The sequence below is a fragment of the Solanum dulcamara genome, chromosome 3, assembly GCF_947179165.1.
Source record: "Solanum dulcamara chromosome 3, daSolDulc1.2, whole genome shotgun sequence".
In the NCBI taxonomy this organism is placed as follows: Eukaryota; Viridiplantae; Streptophyta; class Magnoliopsida; order Solanales; family Solanaceae; genus Solanum; species Solanum dulcamara.
This window is the reverse complement of record NC_077239.1, coordinates 65840886-65860455: the sequence shown is the minus strand read 5'-3', so window position 1 is coordinate 65860455 and position 19570 is coordinate 65840886.

Here is a 19570-nt window from a genome sequence, read left to right as displayed (position 1 = left end):
CTCTACTGACCTCACGTGGTTGACAATCTGGGAAAAGATAGACCTAGCTACTATCAGATGCTTTGATGCCAAACGGAGCGACAAAGATAATCCCCTTACGAACTCCCAGCTCATATCCAGATACGTAGGGGATGATATGGGGTTATTCCCATCCTACTTAAAAAATTCTATGATATAGTCCGATACTGAGGACGAACCTTAATAAGGAACCACTAACCCATCTCTATCCTGAGAGTCACCTGCCGAAACTCTGGTAGAACCTGTTGACGCTCTAACCATTCCACCGGGAAACTCGTTCTATCTATCTAAGAAGAAATGGATTCCAAATAATCAATTTAGAGATTATTCCAAATAAGGACAAAAAATAAGGAGTCAAGAACAGAATTCCCTAAAAATGCCTTATAGCCTCCCGAAGGATAGGATACGGACGTCTCCGCACTAATTCGCAGGACTACTAGACATTTCCCTCATACCAACGATACTGGTCAACTTATTGCTCTGATACCAACTTGTCACGATCCAATTTCTTAGATCGTGATGGCACCTTCTAATACCCACCTCTAGGTAAGCGTAACCCTTAAACCTTAGCCCGGAATCAAAAGCAACGAGCTATCAAGCGGAAGATGAATAAATAAGAAGAAAGTAAGTAATAATAAGAAGAAAAAGGATGACTGAAATAAATATAAGAAACCACCCCAAGACGTGACATCAGTTAGTAATCAAGCATCTAAACTACAACAGAAGTACAAGGCTTTTACAAATACAATAAGACTATAGACAGTTATTGAAAGCAAGTAAAGACTAGTCCTAATCTGGCATTGATGGAAATCAACAACTCTGAATGCCAGGAGCTTACCAAATCTCTGAGTCAGAAACTGTTCTACACCAGTCCAAATCAATAATGATGACCCGTACTATGATCTGTAGGGAGCAAAAGTATAGTATGAGTACCAAATAAATGATACTCAGGAGGCATAGGACGTCATAGCTCCACAGAAAAATTAAGTATAATAAACATATAATCAAGTAAATACTGCATAAGTAACTAACCAGGAATTATTACAATAATGATAGAAAGATAAGACAAGAAGACCGGAAATATTTATGAAAAAAGAGAGTCAAGGAACACACCTGAAATTCAATCCAACAACTTATTAATGGGAAGAAGGCATCATAAGAGTCTACTAATAAAAATACAGTGGTAACTGACAAGTCTAACCACATAATCACCTACGACTATTCTGACTGAGCCCAGCAGGAATTACATAATCTGACCAAATTCCACATAAACCATCTATCAATACAACCAAAGGTACTAGCTACAAGTATAATAAGAGATAAGAGAAAGTATAATCAGACAATAACCGACCGGATGACCATACCCCAAGATGGTACAAATAATGATAAACATACCCCCAGCGCCTATAAAAATAGGGGACCACACCATAAAAATATGCTAGTGATAGGAGTAAAATCTAGTGACATCATCGATGTCTCTCAGAGATCAACAACCACAAATGTATAGACCCACCCCAGCCCCTGGCCTGCCAGGTGGTACCCATGCGACTCCCTCATCCAGTTCAGTGGTGCATTGGCAGAGGGGACCATAGGAGATGCAAAAAGATCATGTATACTGCCTGGCTCGAACCAGGTCTTACATAAACAAATAAAATCTCTATAATGGTACCGCCGATGAAGAAAGCCAGTAAACTCCCAAGGGAATGGCCTAGCTAGCAAGAGTAAACTCGAGGGCATCGGTGGGATAAGAAAGGGCATTGACATACCAAATAGCCAAGTAAAACTGAGCACATACCAGATGCCTCTAATGTAAGCATGGTATCACCGTCATCCAAACAAGATACACATAGCCATAAGGAAATACCATGTCCTAGCACATAACAAGTCAAGGGACTAATCTGGGATCCAATAGCTCCTCGAAGACCGCCTCAGGCCCAATAATAGTTAATATATAAGATGGCATCATAAGCCTACCGCTAAATAAATCAAAACAATTGAGACATGGCTATAAATCATAAAGGGGGAGAAATATCTCTAGGTACGATGCCTTACCCCAAAATAAGACATCTCAACTCCAAACCAGCAATGCTAAGACAAACCTACGACGAGCCCCAGGGTCTCAGGCACTAGCATAAAAGAGGGGTATCCTATCCATAATAAGCCCAAACGAAAGCTACGCCTAGTTAAGAGGTCAATTACCACATGATAAGGCGCCTTAGGCCCAAAGTACATAGGCACTACACTAATCAACTTAGCATAAGAACTACTAAAATAAGGGGGATTTAGGGAAATTTACCTTAAACAAAGTCTTTACTCTTAATTCTGGACACACCACTGGGTTCCCCTCGAAAACCCATGTGAAATAGCCTTTGAATTCACTCAAATCGCCTCAAAATTGAGAGAGAAATCGATCTTGAAAGTTGAAGAAATAACTGAAAATTGAACCTTAAAATGACCCTCAGGTTTTGCTTAAGTGAACACCCTCTCGTCACTTAAGCGATCACCCCAAAGAGGCGGGCTTCACTTAATGGAGGACCTAGTCGCTTTAGCGCCAACCACCCATGAAGGCCTGGTAACTTTAGCGACCTCCTGGCCATTTTAGCGGCCCTTGCTTTAGCGTACAGGAGTCACTTTAGCGACGGTACCAGACCCAGCTGGTGAAAAATAGACTTTGGCATTTCTAATTCTCTGATGGGGTGCTCGGAATTCGTTCGGAACCCCGTGCACCCAAATAAGATATGCTACCCCACTAAATTTGATATTCCAGACTCAATGGCATAGTCAAAATTTCTATACGAGGTCGTTACGACTGAAAATGGGTCCCACACCTAACAGCCATTTTGACTAAAATTCTACAACGGGCCTCGGGATTAGACCGAAAGCCTCAACAAGTAAGAGAAGGATTATTATAGACTAAACTCGATATTTCAAAACTAACGATGGTGTTAGGATTTTCATTTGAGCGTGTCTTCTAAGAATGTTGACCAAAGTCAACTATAGGCCAAATTTCAAAGGCAAAAATGCCAAATGGTCCTAAACTCGTATCGATCATCTTGGTACTCATGTATACCATGCTACTAGCCTAATTTGGCCATTTCAAGCTGTTGGAATCGTCAAAATTTCGTTTTGAGGTCATTTTCCTAAAGTTATGGACGAAGTCAACTTTTCAAGTTATAAAAGCTCTAAAACAGGAAAACGGGCATAAAACTCAAACTTACCACCGAACGGTCGAATTGTTAGTGCCATTAAGTCATAAATGACTTGGGGTCGCTGCAGGAAAGCTCTAAATGCTAAAAAGATCGGAGAATGAAGAAAATGACTGGAGGGGCATTATAATTGAATCCCCTTTTTCTGAAATGTATAGAGGGGTGACATATGTGGGTTAATTCACCCTTCATGAGGACCATTTAAATATTATATGAGCTTGATAAAAGCATCTACAAGATGGTCACATATGTGTTTTGTCACACTCCGAGTCTACATCCTGGATGTGGTCGGCACTCGAAAATTATTATTGGTCACAAGCGAACCCTTGGCATAGCTAACTCACTCAATGGAAGACTCAATTCAATAAAAGAGTAATTCAAGTGGGTGATTATAAAACATTCTCATCAATTTTTTAATAGTAATTGAAAAAATTCAATTAAAAGTATAACTCAAATCATCACTCAATAGTAAAAGTTGTAGTTTAAAACAGACACCTGAAAGACTCATAATGACTCCATTCTACTCAGTATATGAAGCCTCTACTAACTATTAAGAATTTGTTGAGACAAGCCCATGACTATCTCACAAGAACTAGCATAATAAAATAAAATTGAAAGTGAAGGAGCTCCTCTGAATACAAAGATACCTCATCAAAAGCTATAGAAGATAAATCCTTAATTGTACGCCTGTTGATGATCTCTAACACATGTATGTGCATTATAAAATGATACAAGTCGAATAATGTTAGTACATGAAATGTACGATATGTAAAATGACCGACAACTCAAAGAACTCAACTCTTAAAATAGCTCAACATCAATAAGGTATGCAATATAATAAAAAAATGCTTTAAAAGATATGCAATGGTAAGTGTAACTCACTATATTAACATATAATACTTTACTTTTTGGGAGTTTCTCTAACTGACAACCATCACCTATGAGCTAGTGATGATACAATGAAGTGGTGTCATTTCCACAACCGTTCGATATCTTACCAGGGTAGGGATATCACATCATTAGATCCATATAAAAATTCCTCTTTTGGGACTATGAGGAGTCGCCCAAATAAGAGACACGATCCTATCCTACGTTGGCTACATAGTTTATGGGGATTGATTTATCTAAACTCTTATTCAAGTCGCTTCTCAATACTACTCCCAAAATATTATTATGCTCATATACATAAAGTGAGTGAAATACTCAAAATACATCTCATCTAGTCTCATTGGACTTTTACATCAACTTTTCTTATTTCATATCTTCTCTTAAATATAGGTAACATCTCATCTCAATGATGCATCTTAAAAAAATACATCAACTTCTCAACTCAATCTCAAAATAGACATTTAAAATATATTAATACTCATGCTTGAAAGTAGACATCAAGGGGCTTCTTCAACTCAACTCTTTCTCAATTAATAATGACAATAATCATTCTTTTAACATCAATAATGCATAAATTATTTAATGCAAAATCTAACTATGGTTCATGTAAATGCAAGAATAAATCCATAACCTCAAAATTAACTCATAAAGTATAATATAATACACATACTATAATTCGATAAGTAGCTAAAGAGATACATCATGAATTTACTTTATCGAAATTGAAACTCAAACTCATGGCTTAACTTGACTATATAAACATGTAGGACACGAGGATGAACTTAATCCAGCATTTGAATAGCCTTACATACCTGGAATAATGATTATCTAGTCAAAATTTGAAGACCTTGCGCGAAAACTTTAAACCATAACTCTTCTTCTCTCCAATTTTTTCTCTCAAAAGTTCTAAGTATTAATGAGAGGAAAAACTCCTTTGGGTACTAATAAGGGACTAATTCTAGTCCCAAAATGGGTGGGGTTTAGTTTGAGAAAGATGGAGAAAATATTAGAATGCCCCTCATTAAAATAGACTAGGTCATCTACGGGCCCCTTCCTACAGATCGTATAAGTTCCTACAAACCGCAGAGGTTCCTATGGACTGTATGGTTCTCCTTGTAGGATTTGGGGCCCAAATCATGGACTTTATAGAAATTTCATAAAGGGTCTATGACCACCATTCTACGGGTCGTAGGCCCAAGGATATGTCACAGCGATAGAGGTCATAGGAAATTAGGGCACTTGCTTGAGAATATGATGTTGGGCCTATGAACCCGTTTCTATGGGTCGTAGGACTGACTAAGGACCATCCTACTAACTCGTAGGTAGGGTCCTGCACACAAGAGATGTTGAGTCTATGAGCCTCACCACGAGCCTCTCTTATGGTCCGTAGGAACTCTTATGGTCTGTAGACACCACTCGTAGGAAGGGTTGAAGAAATTAAAATATTTTGAAGTGTTGGGGTAAACTAAAAATGGCCACCTATGACCCTTAGGCTCTTATATGGACCGTAGGTGCCATTCGTGGGCATTGGGCAGACCTTTTTCTCAGGTTTCCTCTTGGTTCTTGAACTTAATCTAGGATAGAATAGCCCAGGATGTTACATCTTATTATCAATTCGCAACATACCTTTTGCGAGATTGTTAGCTCAAATTATAAGGTTAAGAGCATAATTTTCAGATTATGCAATAAAGACAATTCATCTTGATATTACTAGTGAATTTACATCTCAGTTCTTTAATGATTATTATATGTCAATTGGAATAACAGTTGAGAATTTGATTGCTTATGTTCACACTCAAAATGGTCTATTAGAATCATTGATTAAAACCATTATTAATAAGGATAAAACTTTCTCTTTCGGTATGGGGGCATGCTGTTTTGCATGCAGTAGCAATTGTGCGCATAAGGCCAATCAATTTTCATGAATTCTCCCTATTACAGTTAGCTTTTGGAAAGGAAACAAATATTTCCCATCCTATAATTTTTGAATGTGCGGTATGTGTTCCAATTGCTCCACCGCATCTCATAAAGATGGATCCCCAAAAAAGGTTGAAAATATATGTTGGGTATGAATCTCCTTCCATTAGGAACCTATGACTAGAGATTTATTTACGACAAGATTAGATGATTGTCATTTTGATGAATATGAATACCCAACATTAGAGGAAAAATATAAGTAATGGAAAAAAGAGATAGATTGAAATGCATTATCACTTCTCATTTAGATCCTCGAATAGATCAATGTGAAAAAGAGGTTGAAAAGATGATTTATCTGCAAAATATTGCAAATTAATTGTTAGATGCATTTAGTAACCGTTTAAAGGTTACTAAATCTCATGTGCAATAGCAAATGCTCCAATTTAATTTGATGTTCTGATAAAATAAACTATTAGTGCAAATGAGTCTAAACCACGTCTGAAGCATGGTAGACCAATTAGTTCTAATGATAATAATCCTCGTAAAAAAGAGGAAAAATTGATCATAATATGAAAATGGTGCTCAAGGAAAGCCTCGAAGCATAAAAAATGATGAGACTACAAGAGAGGTTCAAATACCTGAAAATAATGAGAATGAAGAGATCTCAATAAGTTATGTCTCGATAGAAAAAAGTGGAATCGAAGTGATATTGTGGTCGATAATATTTTTTCTTATAATGTTGCTATTGAAATAATGCAATAAGATAAGGATCTTGAATCAAAATATGTCAATGAATGTAAACAGAGAAATAGTTGGCCAAAATGGAAAGATGCAATTCAAGCAGAGTTGACTTCACTTGAAAAACATGAAGTTTTCGGATTAATAATTCAATCACTTGAAGGTGTTAAGACAGTGGGGTATAAATGAATTTTTGTACGTGAACAACATGAAAATGTGAAATTATAAGATATAAAGCACGACTTGTGGCCTAAGGATTTTTGGAAATTGGCATTGACTATATGAAAACATATTCTCCTGTGGTGGATGCAATTTCCTTCAGATATCTAATGAATTTGACAATTCATGAAAAACTTGAAATACGCTTAATGGATGTGGTCACTGCCTATTTATATGGCTCATTAGACCACATAATTTTATGAAAATTCCTGAAGGATTCAAAGTACCTGAAGCATACATTGATTCTCAAGAAACTTGTTCAATAAAGTTTCAGGAATCCTTATATGGATTAAAACAATTAGGACGAATGTGATACAATCGTCTTAGCGAATATTTGATAAAAGAAGAATTTAAAAATGATCCAACTTGCCCTTGTGTCTTTATGAAAAAGTCTTGATTTGAATTTGTTATAATAGATGTATATATTGATGATTTGAATATCATTGGAACTCCTGAAGATCTTTCAAAGATAGTAAAATGTATGAAAAAGGATTTTGAAATAAAAGAGCTTGGAAAGACAAAAAATTATCTTATTCTACAAATTAAACATTTTGCAAATAGTATATTTTTCCAACTTGACTGAAAATATTTTAAAGAGATTTTACATGGATAAAGCACATTCATTGAGTATCCTAATGGTTGTGAGATCTCTTGATATTAATAAAGATCTATTTCGACTTCATGAAAATTATGAAGAGCTTGCCAGTGTTGAAATATCATATTTTGGTGTTATTGGTTCATTAATATATCTTGCCAAAAATTCTAGATCAGATATAGCTTTCTCCGTAAGCTTGTTAGCAAGGTTTAGTTCTTCTCGAATACGAAGATACTGGAATGGAATTAAGCATATATTCAGATACCTCTGAGGGTCCACTAATATGCAATTATTTTGCTCAAATGAATCTATGTCACAATTGATTGGTTATGGAGATGCAAGATATTTGAATCGATAGTAGACAGACTTCTTATTTATATGTGGTAGTACATCTATATCATGACATTCAACAAAAAAGTTATGATTGCCATTTCTTCAAATCACAAAGAGATAATACCCATTTATGGAGCAAGTCGAGGATACATTTGGTTAAGATTAATAACTCAACACATTGAAGAAACATGTGGTCTTTGTTTTAAAAGAGATATTCCAATAATATTGTATGAAGGAATTGATGTATGTATAACTCAACTAAAAGGAGGATACATTAAAGGAGACCGAACAAATAAATTTCACCAAAATTCTTTTTTACTCATGAACTTCAAAATACGGGTGAAATAGATGTTCAACAAGTTCGTTGAACATCTATTTCACCTGTATTTTGAAGTTCATGAGTAAAAATGAATTTTGGTAACGACCAACAGATCACTTGCGAGGTGAAACACGTAGAGCATCAAAATGCATTTCTTATGACATTTGTTTATGAAAAATGCAAAGATACTCTTAGAAGGCCGCTCTGGGATAGGCTCCTTCACCACGCTCCCACTAACCTTCCTTGGTGCACAGTTGGAGACTTCAGTGTCATTACCTCCACTAATGAGAAACTAGGTGGAATCCCTTATAACATGCGAAAAAGCTTCGAGTTTATCAGCGTTATTGAAGCTTGTGCCCTTACAGATTTAGGGTATCATGGCTCAGACTACACTTGGTGTAATCAACAAGATATGCATAAAAGAATTTGGAAGCGACTCGATAGAGCTATGGTGTCCGATAATTGGTTAGCCGTTATGCCTCACACTTCAATTACCCATCTTCCCTCTATTGGTTCTGACCATAACCCTTTACTAATAGAGATGAATGCTAGGCGGGATTCCGCGATTAAATATTTTAAATTCTTGAATTGTTGGGTGGATAACCCTACTTTTCTCGAAACTGTAGAGTCCTGCTGGGGCAGACCCATGACATGGAATCCAATGTTGTCCTTCCACCAAAAAATGAAAAGACTTTCCTCCACCCTTAGCAAATGGTCGCGAGTGGAATTTGGCGACATTTTTGCCAAGGTTAAGGAATATGAAGAATTGGTGAAAAGTGCCGAAGAAAATCTGATAGTGTCCAATAATGAAAAGAACAGGATGTAATTGCATGCACTCAACACCGAATACATTAGATTTTTTAAAATTGAAGAGAACATTCTCAAACAAAAAAGTCAGCTACATTGGTTCAAGGATGGAGATGCTAACACCAAGTATTTCCATGCTCTAATCCGTGGTAGGAGAAGGAGACTATTCATTCACAAGGTTACCAATGAAGAGGGGGATTGGATTCAAGGTGACGAACACATTGCTAGAGCAGCATGCGATCATTTTCAGAAAATATTTACAGGCGATGAGTCTCTAATTCCAGAGAATATCTTGAATTACGTTCCTAAAATGATCACAGATGCTCAGAATGAAAACCTTCAAGCCACGCCTACCATAGAGGAGTTGAAACAGGTGGTCTTCTTCATGAATCCTAATTCTACAGCTGGTCTGGATGGTATGAATGGAAAATTCTTCCAAGCTTATTGGGAGATTATTTTGGAAGACCTACTAGCAGTGGTTACTTCTTTCTTTGGGGGGTATGCTATGCCTAAGTTCTTTTCTCATGCCTATTTGATCCTGCTCCCAAAGGTATATCACCCCAACATACTCTCTGACTATAGACCCATTAGTCTCAGTAACTTCACCAATAAGATCATATCAAAACTCATTTGCCTCAGGCTTGCTCCGATTCTCCCCGGTCTTATTTCTCCCAATCAGTCCAGGTTTGTAAAAGGAAGAAGCATCTCCGAAAATATCATGCTAGTACAGGAGATTATCCACGATATCCGAAAGCCTGTTATTGGCGATAACGTGGTTATCAAGTTAGACATGGCCAAAGCATATGATAGAGTCTCCTGGTCCTATACTTATTTGGTACTGAGAAGGATGGGCTTCGATGAGACCTTTATTGATATGATTTGGCAAATCACGTCTAACAACTGGTACTCTGTTATCGTTAATGGGTCTAGACATGGTTTTTTCCACTCCACCAGAGGGCTCAAACAGGGTGATCCTCTTTCTCCCGCCTTATTTATTTTGGGAGCAGAGGTGCTGTCAAGAATGTTGAATAGTCTTCATAGTTACCACTTCTACTATAGTTTTCATATGGAGAAAAGAGGCCCATAGATTAATCATTTGAGTTTTGCGGATGACATTATCATCTTTTCCTCTGGAAGGAGGGAAATTCTTTAGATTATCATGAAGACCTTGACTCTGTATGAAAAGACATCGGGGCAGCTTATAAATAAGAATAAGAGCCACTTCATGATGCATCCCAATGCGCTCCAAGACAATGTGGAAACAGTGAAACAGGTTACGGGTTTTACTCAGAAGCATAGTCCCATTACCTACTTAAAATGCCCTTTGTACATTGGCAGGCAGAGAGTCATGTACTACACGGACATGGTCTCTAAGGTTGTCAACAGAATTAGAGGGTGGCACTCTAAAATCCTCAGCTACGGCGGTAGAGCTACACTCGTGAGATACGTACTTCAGTCGCTCCCCATTCACCTTCTTTCGGCCATTACTCCCCCCCGTACAACTCTCAAACAAATTGAGAGAGTCACCGCTGATTTTTTCTGGGGGTGGAAGGATAACAAGAAAAAATACCATTGGGCTTCATGGAAAAAACTTTGTTACCCTTATGACGAAGGAGATATTGGGTTAAGGAGAACTATAGATGTGTGCAAATCTCTCCAGTTAAAGTAATGGTGGATCTTTAGAGCTAAACCAACATTGTGGGGTGAGTTCCTTAGAGCCAAATACTGTCAGAGAGCCAACCCCATCATCAAAAAATTCCATTCTGGCTAGTCGCTTATGTGGAAACATATGATGCACAACAAACACATTGCCGAACCTCACATTCAATGGAGGATTCACTCGGGTTCATGTTGTTTTTGGTGGGATGATTGGCTAGGTATCGGACCCTTAGGTAACTATAGGCAGGAGTTGGGAAGAGCAAGCAATGCTAGGGTGGCTGATTTTCTTATAGATGGGCAATGGAACATCGATATGCTAAATCAGTTGGCACCAGCGCAACTCATTCCTCTCATCACTTCTTCCACACTTCAGCTGCAAGGAAACACACCGGACCAGGCCATTTAGAAGCTGAATACCAATGGGAACTTCACATGCTCCTCGGCATGGCAGCTTGTGAGGGAACATAGGACCAAGACACTTTCTAACCATTACACTTAGCACAAAAACATCCCCTTTAAATGCTCTTTTTTGCTGTAGAGGGCTTTTAGAGGCAAGCTGCCAACGGAGGAAAAGATCATTGCATTCGGTCATGTTTCCACTCCATGCTATTGCTGCCACAGCCCAGGTCTAGACACCATAGAGCACATTTTCAATACGGGCCACTTCGCTATGAATATTTGGCGCTACTTCTCTGACTCCCTAGGCATAAAGCATGAAGCCACACCCCTCAAACCTCTTGTTATGAGTTGGTGGCTTCACAAGTACCGCACAGAAACTCATAAACTTATCCTTTACTCCACCCCAATATTTATATGTTAGAATTTGTGGAAGAATAGGTGCGCAAGCAAATACGGGGGAAAGATTTCTAGCCTGGCGAGAGTGAAATTTGCCGTTTTCAAAGACATCTCTAATCTACTTAGAGTCGCGTACCCCTATATCCATTGGCCTTCGAACTGGATCCATACTATTTCCTGCATAGATAAGTGTGCTCATGAAATGAAGATCACCCGAGTCTCGTGGACTAAGCCACAACTCGGTTTCGTTAAGTTGAACACTAACGGAAGCGCATTGGGTAATCCGGGGGCAATTGGGAGGTGGCATCTTAAGAGATCATATGGGTAGATTCATCTTCGCCTATGCCATACCGTTAGGGGAGGAAACCAACAATCAAGCCGAACTAGAGGCGGCAGTTTATGGGCTTAAATGGTGCATTCAACAGGGCTTTCAGCACGTTATCCTAGAAGTCAACTCGGAGTTGATCACTAAATAGATCATTCATCAGATGAAACCTCCGTGGAGCCTTCACCGGGTAGCTCATGACCTTGTTGTTATTTCTAAATTATTTGTTTTCTTTTCTTGCAGGCATGTATACAGGGAGGCAAACTTCACTGCGGATGCTCTCTCCAAGCACAGTCATACTCTTACCACTCCAGGCTACTACACCACCCTCCAGCAGCTACCTCAGGGTACATGAGGATACTACATGCTAGATAGAGCCGGCCTACCTAGCTTTAGACGGAGGAAGACCAAAAGGATTAAGAAGCCTCCATGATCTACTACTTGTGTTGCAACATTGGATTGAGCGCCCAATTGCAGTGTTTGTCTCCATGTTATATTTTTAGCCATGTTATTTGATGATCCTCGTTGATGCCAAAATTTTGTTGTATATAGCTTTTATGAGGATTCATCCCCAGTTTTATTTAGATTTTCCCTTTATCTTATGTAAAGGGCGAGTCTCCCTTATTTATGCTTTCCTAGTTTCTTTGTATTGAGAGGAGTCCTCTTCTTTAGGTGCATAGTTTCTAGGTTTCCTTTTCGTGTGCTTGTATCGGGGATGAGTTGGCTGACCTTAGTAGGATGGCCGACTTATGAACCACCATAGGAGTGGAGGTTAGGTTTATGTCCCCCTCCATGTATTTTTCTGTTTTATGTATAATAAGGCTTGGGGGTGTGCAGCTCAACCCCTGGCTGTGCACGAGAGGTGGGAGCCTCGTGTAGGGTCTGTTCCCATTAAAAAAAAAACAAGTTCGTTCAAAGTGATAATTTAACAGATATGTTTACTAAGGCATTGCCAATTTCAACCTTTGAGAAACTGAACTACAAATACAAATGTTTTGTCTTCGAGTGGACTAATCGATGTTTTCATCAGGAGAAGTAAATACGTGTTACACTCTTTTTTCCTTAATCAAGATTTTTGTCCTATTGGGTTTTTCCTGGTAAGATTTTTAAGGAGGTAGCAAACAATGCATATTAGGAATAAATATATATACTTGTTCTTTCATTAGAACCTTTTTTACATAGACATCTAAGGTGGAGTGTTGTAAAATAATATTATATGTCCATGGAATCTATTACTATATTAGTGAGATACACCACTATAATTTGCTTCCACTATTAGTTGTTTTCAGTATAATTTATTTCTTTTTAGGCCTATAAATGGTCATTGTTATAAGTAAGGAGAAGATGTACAAAAAAAAGAAAAGATATTTCCTTGTTCTCTCTCCTCTCTTCTTAATTTAGTTTGTTATCTTATTTATAACAACAATAAATTTTTATATAATATTTGAACTCCCAACAAAATTCATAAAATTAGGAATTTTGGATATGATGAATCCCACATAAAATATGATGAAAAATATGTCAATGGTGGTTATTTTATTACTGACTGGTAGTCTTTATTTGAAGGGAGTTTTGGAATATGAAAATTCAAAGTACTTGTAACTTGTGTTATCAGTAACTATTTCGGTGAAAATTGTTGTTGCTTGTGTTCAAATAATGAGAGTGAGTTTGAACTCTGTTCCTCATGATTTCATAACTTGGTAGATTTATGTGATTAGTAATCTATCTCGGTGATATGCATGCAAAACTAACGATATGAATTCAACTAAAGTATTTTGACTTAATTAGATGAATGGTGTGTTATATCCTGTGGCCTATAAGTGTGGATGTATTAAATTTCATTAATGTTTTTGGATTGATTATCCCCGTGAGAGTTCAAATCATTAAATAAGGATTAGTAGCCTCAAATATTTGTTGCTAATCTCTTTCCTAACCTTTTACTTCTTTTTAAGCAAGTTAAATATATGACGAGTTCTAATACTTCCAATCGTTATAAATTAATCAAAGCGAAGAGATTAATACTGTCACACCCCGCTATTAATAGGGTGTGATGGACACCTGACCCTATGCTTGGAGCTGAGTGAACCCGTTGCTTCATAGTACATACTTAATCTCTTTAGAGTTTTACATCAATAAGAAATGAAAACCATAGCTAAGCTTCTCGAATCTTTTTTTTTCCAAAATCTATCATCCCATAAAACTCGTGACGTACGACATAATAACCTATCGACTGGTGACACCACTTACAAAGCTGACACTCTATACCCACGACTCTGTCTGCAAAGTCTCTAACTTTGAATGAAACATCATAGCGCATAAACTCTGACTCGACAGCACTCCAGAACAAGTGGAGTTTCTAACCTCGCTGGAACATCTTCTACAATAGCTTCTACTCATCTGGGTGTACCTGCGCGGCATGAAACGCAGCCCCCGAAGAAAAAGGGGGTCAGTACGAGCTTTGTACTAAGTATGTAAGGCATGAATAGTAACATAGTAAGGAATAGAAACATGAATAATAACATAATAGAAATATAGAACACATCATGAGGTAGAGAAGTAACCTGTACATATGAGTGCCTTTTAGGTCGGATGCCATGCATGCTTGTCTTATCTTTACAAATATTTCTTTTTCATATACATAGAAAATAAAATTCATATCACCGAACAATGTCGGCTCGCCCACATATGTCCCGCGTCCGAGATGAAAATTACTCCAACTGATCAGGTGGGAATATGTCTATAGCACCACATATACACCTCCCCATATCCCCCATATACATATACATATACATATACATATACATATACATATACATATACATATACATATACATATACATATACATATAGACAGCATGCACGAGAGCCCAATGAAAGTCGTGTATTTATCGGAGTGACGGAAGGTCGGTAATCTCCGATTATATTATAGACTAACCATGGTCTCTTTATCTCACCTTGAATGAACAATTATTATAAGATGAGACTATAAATGAAGGATAATATTAAGAGAACGTAGAATAAGGTCACAATCTCGTAAGGCGCCAAATCGTATACATATACATATGCACATAGGACCAATTTTCAAGACTCATAGAATAATCGGAATGAGCTATGATTCAACAATCAAGATAAGAGTCATGTCAAGTACCTTTCAAAAATTACCATGGATTATATCAAAATAAAACTTTTGAAATCATATACACGTATCTAAGCACGAGAAAATATTCTTTGAAAAACTCAAGAAAATTGGCCATCCTAGTGGCTTTACGAATAGGACTTCCTTGAAATTGTATAAAATGTCATATACTTGTTTCATAAAACCCATGCCAAAAGAAAGAGTAGCTCTATATACTTATGTTAAAATATGCCAAGAGAAAGAAGAGTAAACCTTACATACATTAAGCCATTCTTATCATAGCCATCATAGACATATTCTCATCCTCGACATCATCAATGTCATTGTAAAACATATCCATCGTTATTGTCATAAAAGCTTGTAATACTGTAAACCTTTGTTTTGGGAAATTATAGATATTTTGGAAAACATTGACGGGTTATAGGAAAAGTAGTCATTTCCTTGGGACCATTGACACCTATCTTTTGAAAACAAATAAAATATGGAAGCACTTATGAAACCATAACATTGGAATCATGCCTTGAAAGAAAAGGGTAAGCCTTACATACTTATGCCAAATACATGCCAAAAGAAGGAACAGTTTGCTTTACATACCTGTGCCGCGCCTTACTAGCTACACTTATGTGTCCAACTTGTTTTTCTACATTCAAGAGAGTTGACATAGTCATTAGATTCACCACCATATACTTGTCTTAATCCTTCAAACAAATTAATTTCCAATCTGCTGAAATTTCAGCAGCATCTCCCCTATAAATACACCATCCCCGAGATCTCAACTCAGACACCATGTCAACAACCATATCAACAACAACAACCAGAAGTATATATACAATCAAATCACCTCAACTTTACACAACACAAGCTCCAAAACACTAGCATAAAACTACGATACCAAAGTAGAGTTTTTAACCTTTATTTTGTAAAATCTTTAACCATACCAACCGGGGGGTCATGTGGCTGAAACTAGAAGCAACCACACACTTTTTAAAACACTTTAAATCCCTGCAACACGCAACCCAACCAGCTTCAACCGCAGCACCACAACGACAACACACTACGCGACTTAGATTTAACTACTACGACTTTAATTTAGTAGTTTCTAATATCAAGCATCCTTATACAATTTCTCTACTTCCAGACATATTTAGGACATGTAATACACCTCATAACAACATCATAAACTCCAACTTGAAAGGAAAACCCTTATCTTGCCCAAAACTCGTCAAACTCGTCAAAACTTGCCTCGGAAGCTCTCCAAGCGCGGCTAGAACTTTGAGACTGCTTGGTGACGTTTTGGTGCTGCTCCAAACCATAAATTTTTATTACCAATACCTTCAAAACATCATGGTATATCCTATATAATTAATTCACGGAACGAATTTGGAAAACTTACCTCTTTTCTCCTCCAAATCCGTAGGTCTTTCTCTTTAGTCTAGAGTTTCTCTTCTTCTCTTCTTTTATTTTCTAGACTTTTCTTGAAAGAAATGGAACTTATGAGATATTGATGACTAAAAGTCATCAACATATATATATATGCTACTTTAAGGGGGTGACATGTGTCAACCCCTAAATGGTGACACATGTCAAGTCCTAAGTCGTGACACGTGTCAATTCATCATTGGGCCAACACATCTCTCTCCTCCAATGGCGGGCTTCCATGTGGCATGTGGGTCTCACCCCTACATGAATTTTCTTGAACACTTTGTGAAATTTCCATTTTACCCCTAGCCTTCCACAATATTACCATAGGCCACTTTGCAAATTTTCCTTTTTGCCCTTAGCCTTTTCCAATATTTCCACACTACTAATGTTCATAAATAATATTCATAACCAACTTGTATATAAAAACAAAATAGAAGATGGTCATTCTCTTAACCTTACCATGGCTACCTTGAAATATCCAACCGTATAAAATACGGGATATAACAAATACTATATGCAGTTTCATCGTTCAAGAATTACCAGTTTGTTTTAACCTACGTTCGTTAATGCATCATGGTCATGCTTGCAAGATTCAGATCATAGGACTTAAAAAGAATTCATTCTAAATAACTCGCAAGAGATGAGTAGAAGAAACAAACTTGTATTAACCATAAAACAATTCCAAACTTGTAGCAATAACATCCAAGAATCAAGAACAACGATTAGTGTTTCTTCCTTGACTCAAACTGATGTTACAATATCCAAAAGACTAAGTAACGTGTAAAAGAATTCTAAAATAGGTATTTATAAACATCATTCCTATTCTACACAAAATAGAAAAACTTAGGTAGCGGTAATAATTCACAAACCACCATTCAGATAGATGGCCCATTGATTGTAGGAGTCAACCGTGGTTCTGTCTTCTAGGTTTAATCTTCATAGAGGTTCATGAGTCATTTCATGGTCCGAGAAATCAGTTAACGGGTCATTGATTGGATCGTGATCTTGAGAGTCATTTTGCTATGTTGAGAATCTTTGGTTGACTAGAGACAGGACGGATCGTGCACTGATCCCATGGCCCATCAAACCACCCATATATTGAAAGTGCCCACTTTTTGCTCTTTCTCATGATCTAAAGAACGGTCCATGGATGGCTTTCATGGCTATTCAAACATGATCATTGATCAATCACTTGGTCAATTTAGCTCAAACTCCATTTCTTATGTTGACGATCTATTTTCTTGCACATAGACATAAAGTAACATCATATCTCATAAAAATAAGAAATACAAAATTCTTCATTAGAAAGCGTCAAAAGTGCCATGAAATCCCGACATATCAATGTCCTAAACTTATAATCTTTGCTTGTCCTCAAGCAACTAAAACAAGACTCAAATCATAAATCGATATATGATTTTGATTTGATAATTATTTCATTTTGATGAGTATTGATGAGTTTTGGAGTTGCACATATTTTATCTCAGTGCGTAGATAATTTGAATAAGCGTATGGACATTTGGTTCTCCCAACAGGTGTTGTTAGCGGGTGTCAATCACGTCTAGAGGTATTTTGGGATGTGCCAATAACTTTTAATGTTTACATATATTATTTCATATTTGAATTTGTAAGATGACTAAAAAAATTGACATGTGTTGTATCTTTTTGTGAGTTTTTAATATATTTTCCTAAGACAATGTCTTGAAGATGTCATTGTACATCTTATTTTTTTAATTTTATTTATTCAAGTGTCTTTGAGATGCCATTAAATAATATAATCACATGATCAAGAGAATAACCTTCAATTGAGAACTTCAAGTACGGATTAAATCACACGATCAAGTAAACAACCTTTTCAATTTGATCTCTTTTTCAATCATAGTTAAATTATAAAAAAATTGAAAAAACAGATAAACCTGATGTTAGATTGAGTTGGTTTGATTTGTTTGTCATGCCCCGGGAGGGTACCCTAGACGTGACCGGCACTCGAAAGCCATTTTTGACCTCCAAGCGAACCACCTGGTCCAGTCATACATTCATTCAATCATATTCTCTCATCGGAAGACTCAATCAATGAAATACTATTCATAAATTTGGGCCAAAGGCCAAACAACTATCGAATCAACAACAGTTATGGAAGAACTACTCAAAAGAACAATCCAACATTTCTACACTCTGGTCTATGAAGCCTCTATCAACAATCTAGGAGGTACCAATGACAAGCCCATGGCTACCAACAATCAAAATAAAGAAAACAATACAAAACTATACAAGAAGCTCAACATCCTTTGGAAACTAGGAGGACACACCAACTAACTGGGAGTGTGTGGATCTTCAACGGTGCGCCGGTTGATGATCTCTAGTACCTGTCTCTGCATCATGAAATGATGCAGGCCAAATGGTGTCAGTACATAGAATGTACGAGTATGTAAAATGGCCGAATAAAACAATATCAGAAAAGGATCAACCAACTCAGAAATCTCAACTCATAAAGAAGTGACACTCACTCAAGGGTCCTAAGTTTAACAAGAAATGGTTTAGATGGGACCAATTTACGTGCCACTCAACTCGACTGACTCGGAGCACTATCAAGACCTAAATGGGAGTTTCTCTTATCCGACAACCATCACTTATGAGCCAGTGATAGTACAACAATCAGACGTTGTTGCCACGTCCGTCCATACCTTGCTAGGTCATGAACGCCTCCCTAATCAAGGATTCCATCGATTAGTCAAGTCCTATCATTTCAGGATAATAAAATAGGAAACATTCGACTTTAACGGTTCGATCCCACGGGAAGCATCCGACTTTAACGGTTCCATCCCTACCTACGTTGGCGGTGTAGTTTCTGGGGTTCAAGTATAGACTATACTCTCACCCGCTTCGGTGCTCGATACTCCTCCCATGACTCTATGCTCATAAAACTCCATCCAATCATCTCAAACAAGCCCTCACGGCTAGTTTTATTTAGGACCTTGCCAACTCGTCAACTCTATCCTCAATTTAACTCATTCAAGTCACAATGACAAGTCTCGTTTAGGACCTTGCCAACTCATCAACTCTATCCTCAAATCAACTCATTTAAGTCTAAATTAGATATGCATTTATAACATCTCACAAATATAACAAAGCAATCTTCTCCTCATTTATCACCTCCTTAGGACTCATCACAACTCTAAGAAATTTAAACCAACAA